The sequence below is a fragment of the Pteropus alecto genome, unplaced genomic scaffold (assembly GCF_000325575.1).
Source record: "Pteropus alecto unplaced genomic scaffold, ASM32557v1 scaffold222, whole genome shotgun sequence".
Lineage (NCBI taxonomy): Eukaryota > Metazoa > Chordata > Mammalia > Chiroptera > Pteropodidae > Pteropus > Pteropus alecto.
In genome coordinates, this window is record NW_006433716.1 from 760,655 (window position 1) to 766,887 (window position 6,233).

General features: G+C 31.2%; 1 non-coding gene across 1 annotated transcript; it reads left to right on the forward strand.

Moving 5' to 3' along the window:
• Positions 1-5,050: 5,050 nt before the first annotated feature.
• LOC112476987 lies at positions 5,051-5,169 on the forward strand. The gene has a single exon (XR_003045286.1). It is a non-coding gene; the product is annotated as a 5S ribosomal RNA (ribosomal RNA).
• Positions 5,170-6,233: the final 1,064 nt, after the last annotated feature.

Here is a 6,233-nt window from a genome sequence, read left to right on the forward strand (position 1 = left end):
TAGATTATAATATTATTATAAATTATAAATATAATATATTATAATATTATTATAAATTATAATATAATAAAGATGATTGCAAATGGTTTCCGTACAGAAAACCTGAAACTTTCCTCATCCATTTTATTTCTGTATACAAAGAATGACTTTCAGCAAACAAATATGTATGTTTGTGAGTTATGTTTTCCTCTTTTAAATAGAGACTGGATACATAATTTGGTATTCATTGAGAACGACTTTGTTTAGACATGTTGTCCTCCCTGTTGAATGTATAATTAAGGTCTTTGTTATCAAATCACAAATAACTTTTCCATTTAGAAATGCTATTCAAGCTCTTAGCACAATATTGAGAACATGGTACATGCTTAGCACATTGACAAATGAACAAGGTTAGACTTTAATAAAGAAAAATGCAAGGTATTAAGCTTGAGAAAGAAGAAATATTCAGAGACTCAAGATGATAATGGTCTTACCAGGTCATAGAGCTGAAGAAAATGCTCTAGAAATGTTAGATTGCAAAAATAAATCAGAATAAAACTATGGTTGCAATTGTTACTGGGAAAAAATATGAAGGCTGGAAATTATCTCCTGTATTTAAAGATAAAATGATAGTCTGGAGGAATGTCACAGGGTACAGGTTCTGGAGACAGACGGCTGAGTGTGAATCCTGAGATTACTCTTTCAATTTATGGTATCCTAGGTAAATAACTTAGTTTCTCTTCTGTAAAATAGCTGTAATCATCATCATCATCATCACCATCATCATCATCATCATCATCATCATCATCATCATCATCATCATCATCATCATCATCATCATCATCATCATCATCATCATCATCATCATCTGCCTCAGACGGTTGCGAGAAAGATTGAAAGCAGTAGCTGATATGCAGGGTCCGGACCATAGTAAACAATAATGGAGGTCATTATTATTACTACCATTATCTGGGAGCATAACAAACCTTTCGCTAAGGACATCTTGACAAGACATATGTTTTTACTGGTTACTGGTTTTTGAAATCTGATTTGTTACAGATGCCAAAGGCAGAGAATATTTAGGCTGTGGGGATAGCCTCTGTAGTAGCCTAAGACAGCATCTGATCTATTGACCTCCAGATCCTCTTATGCATTTCCCTTACTATGTTGTTCTTTGCCCAAGTGACTTCCAGATGCTGCTTTAGTGTCATAGCCAGGATTGTAAGATGGGTCCTGCTTCCCCATTTTCTATCAAGCCTTGAAGATAACAAAGGTAGCATGCTTATCAAATCCGAGGACAACGTCATTCTGAGAGGGAGAGCTAATGTCCTGGATAACCAACACAGAATAAACTAAAAGATAAAATTTACTAAAGATAAATACATATTCCATCACTTACATTAAAATAAAAACTATTCAAGCATGAGCTTGGGAAGAGTGACTCAATCTAGAGAATTTTCTTGATTTCAAGGTCAATTAAAAATGCTTAGGTTCTCTGGGAAAGAGAGGGTAGAGTCAGTTCATGTCTGAAATATAGTACTTCAGTTTTGATGCCACAATTTAAAATGCTTGTTGACAAACACTGTACTCAAGGAAGAGCAGTCAAAATGTGGTAAGGTTAAAGAATATGTCATAACAAAAAAGTTGATGGAACTGAGAAGTATTTAGTTTGGAAAAAAAGGTGATTTTGAAGAAATGTGATTGCCTTTTTCATGTACTTGAACATATGTTATGGATAGAGGTGTTTGACTTATTCTGTGCTACCCCAAAGGATTGAGCCAGTACCAAGAGGTATGAGTATCAGCTATACAGATTCAATATAAGGAAGGACTTAAACTGGAGATGTCAAAAATACCATAGGTGGCCGAGAGAGAAATGATCATCCCTCCTTCAGAATTCCTTAGCAGAGACTGCCTAACTACAGACACTAAAAGGCTGCTACCCACATGTCTAATTGCTCTTCCTCGCTCCCTCTTTGCCACTTACTAGCTGGGAGGTCATTGAGAAGTTACTCTATGATTCTGTGTCTCAGCACCTAACTCATAAATCCTCATGGATGTTCATGGATGTAAAGTAATCATAGTAATAACTCAGAGAGTGTTAGCATTTCTTAAGGTTATTATCTAGGAGAGGGTTCTGTAAAGTGTAAAAGGTTTGCTAGCGCTCTTTCCTACTCTTGAGACTATTAATGCAATTACTTATAATAATATAGTCAAACTCTTTTAATTTTATAGGGGGACCATTGAGCCTATAAAACACCATATATTCTTAAACAGGGTCAATCTGACATATTTCATTTCACCACTGTAAATACAATCCAAGTACAAATGGAGACATACAGATAAAAGAAGAGATGGGCATATATTTTACAAGGCTAATACATTCATAGCTGTCCTAAAAAGGCTGGCATAAATGTTAATTTTGGCAATTTCTATTGCCCATTCCATCTATGAGTTATAGTATACATAAATCGCATAAGGTGTTTTATGTTAGTCCTTGAGAATGGTTTTTGAAAATTCATGTGAATAAAACAGGCATATTGTTAACAATATAATTTGGGCTAAATTATATTAGCTTCTAGTAAATTGAAAGTGGTTTATTATTATTCACAGGAATGCATTTACCCTGCTAATGCAATATTGCAACTTTTTTATTATATGTTAATAGTTTAACAGCTAATGTTAAATGCTATTAATAAAATGGCATAAAAGACCTTATTCGTAGTATTCTAAGGCTTTCCTCAACATTTTATTAATAAAATTGAAAAGCGAAATGTGACAAAAAGGATACAAAACAAAAGCAATTATTAGACTCAGTATAAATGATAGAAAACTTGAATTGTGTGCTATCAGCTAAAGCAAAGCAAACCGTAATACAGTGCCTGGTGTATGGCTCTACAACAGCTGAATGAATAGTGGTGAAGACATTATTATGTGAAGATATTATAAAAATAGAAATATCTTTAGTACTTCAAATTTTAGGGAGTTATTTTCATGTGAGTTTTCTGCCCCTTTCTACCATACATCCCTCAGAAATTCACACTATTATTGATATAAACACCATCTAAAATAATGGACTTTGCAGTCATAAAAGTAAACATTGATTTGTGTAATTTTGGGGAGGAAAGGGGAGGTAAGTAGAAGTTCATGGAATATTCAAATTTTTTAATTAAAATAACTATAATTATGTACATGTTGACATGAATACAGATTTGAGAATACAGATATGATGTGAATGTCATCACTAGATACTGAATATAAAAAATTGACAATATGCTAGAAGCTGGTATGGATTTCTACCAAATAAACCAGCAGTATAATTTAATGCTATGCTTGTGGTTGTTTCTGTGTTTTTCTCTGGACTTGCTTCCCTTCATGCATCTGTGGTTACATAAAATGTGCTTTAGTCAGTGTGGTACATTTCAATATCATATAAACCTTGTATGTAAAATATTTTCTCAGTGAGAATTTGACCTAAATTCACTTTTCTTCACCTTTTAGATTATTGGCCTGAGAGATTAAGAATTCACTTAAAATTGTTACAGTACACAGAAAGCTGTCAATCTTCGTTGGCCAATCACTACAGTTTTTCTGGTTTACCTATATGGCCTAGACTTTGTTTCTTTGTACTAAAAAATTTGCTATCATGGTCTATTAGAGAATTTGCATATCTAATTGAAAATTTCTATTAAGAAAGTAAAAATAATTTTAACTGAAGACAAATTCAAAGAAAAAGTAAATTTTAAGAATATTCTGATGTGAGGCATATGTAGACACCGCCTCAGGAAGCTAAAATCATGAAAACCAGCAAATCCCTAAATAGCTTTTTATTTTTTATTTTATTCAAAAGTTCTGTGCAATATGTTTATTACTTTGAGTAAAGCTTACATATAATATCAATCGTAGCCCTTTTTTATTCTACAATAATTTTGATGAGGTATATATTCATATAATTTAAACAACTATAAATTTCATAATACAGAGTTATCTCCTTATTATGTGCCTCGTATATCTATATTTAGAAATGGTTTAATTTTTAGACATAGAGTTTTTAAAAAATACCTCAATTGAGAAAAAAATCCAAAGGCATGAAAAGGCATTTTAAAAGAATTGCTGCCATACTTTATAAGAAAACTGGCTATAATGTAAATGTAAATCTAGCTGCATTAGAGATAAGTTTAATAAAAAATATGAAACTCATTTGCATGTATTCATGTAATACTTGGGCTTGCCAGTTTGACCTTTGTGGAGTTTTAGTTTCTGTGATTTTGTGTATTTGTTTTCTCAGATATGATCAGAAAAAATTTGATTATTTTCTCTTTTCAATTAAGCTCGCTAAGATTTATCAATTTTTAAAAAATCTTTTAAAATTATATTTTGATTTTGTTCATTATCTCTAATGTACTGATATTTTGATTCATTGACTTCTGCCTTTCATTTTCTTGTACTTTTTTTAGGTGTGATGTTTTCTTAGGTTATGTTTCCATATCTCTTCTTTTCTACAATATACATTTAAAGCTATACTTATTTCTCTAAGCACTGCTTTAGCTGCATCACCCAAATATTGGTGTGTTCAATCATCATTATCCTTAAAGTTGAATTATTTTCTAATTTCCTTTGTTACTTATTCTTTGACCTATTATATAAAGGAGTATTGGTTAAATTTCAGGGAATATGGGATTTTTGAGTCATCTTTTTGTTACTCTATCTTAATTCCACTGTACTTATAGAATATACTTGAATAATCTCAATCATTTGAATATTATTGAGGCTTTCTTTAAAGCCTCTAATATAGTCAATTTGGGTAAATATTCCATGTGAACTTAAATGGAATGTGAACTCTATTATTGTGTTCAAAGTCTTCTATCAGCTTACATTTGTCATTTGGGTTCATGTGTTTATGATGTTCAGATCTTCTCTAGACTTATTGATTTTTTAAATAGCTTTATTGAGGTATAATTGACATATGGAAATGTAAAGTGTACAGTTTTATATGGAAATGTAAAGTGTACAGTATTTAAAGTATACAGTTTCATAGTTTTGATATATTTATACATTCATAAAACTATCATGTCTACGGCCATGCTACCCTGAACATGCCTGATCCCATGTGATCTCGGAAGCTAAGCAGGGTGGGGCCTGATTAGTACTTGGATGGGAGACCAACTAGGAAGACCAGGTGCTGTAGGCGTAAAAAACCAAACCAAAACAAACAAACTATCACCATAGTTCTCCCTCCCATTTATTCCCTCCCTCTCTTGTCCCCAGGAAATCACTGGTTTGCTTTGTTTTACTACAGGTTATTTGAATTTCCTAGAATTTTTATAAATAGAATTGTACAGTATATACTCATTTTTATCTACCTTCTTTCAATCGGTATATAACTTTGCTGTTCATTCACATTGTTTCATGTGTCAATAGTTAATTTCTTTTTTATTTCTGAGTAGTATTCCACGGTGTGATTGTACTTAATTTGTACATCTGTCCACCTGTCTTGGAAATTTTTTGTTTGCTTCTCTTATCACCTGTTGAGAGAAATATTTTAAAGTCTGCTAATATGATTTGAACTTGTTTATTCATTTATTTATTTTAGACTGACAATTTTAAAATATATTTTGAAACTGTTACTAGATGCATACAGATTTAGGGCTATGCCATATTTCTAGTGATAAACTCACTTATCTTTAAAAAATACTTTAAAAAACTCTAGTAATGCTTTTTGCCTTCATACATACTTTGTCTAATATTGATGTTCTGTGAAATTTATTTTGGTTAATATTTTCATGGCATATCCTTTTTCACACTTTTACTTTCAACCTTTCTGTGTCCTAATATTTCAGGTGTGTCTCTTTTAAGAAGAATATTTCAATAATCCAGTATGACAATTTTAGTTTTATTTTGAAAATGTACTCTTTCTTTTTGTTTAATATAATTACCAATGTAACTAGTTTGAAAGTGGTTACCCTAAAGATTACTGAAAGAATTCATGATTTGTTATCAATGTCTAATGCATATTATTACTTTTCAACGCTCTGATAAAATGGAACCCTAGCATCCTCTAACTCCATTTACTCTTCTACTTTCTTAATGTATTTTAATTCCACCTACCTTTTAAATTTAAACATCAATACTATAATTTTATATATTGAATATTAATTTATATTATACATATTTAACTTTTCCATTCTCTTAATTCCTTTTCATTTCTATGTTTCCATTTGGGATCATTTTCCTTCTATCTAAAAAACTCCTCTT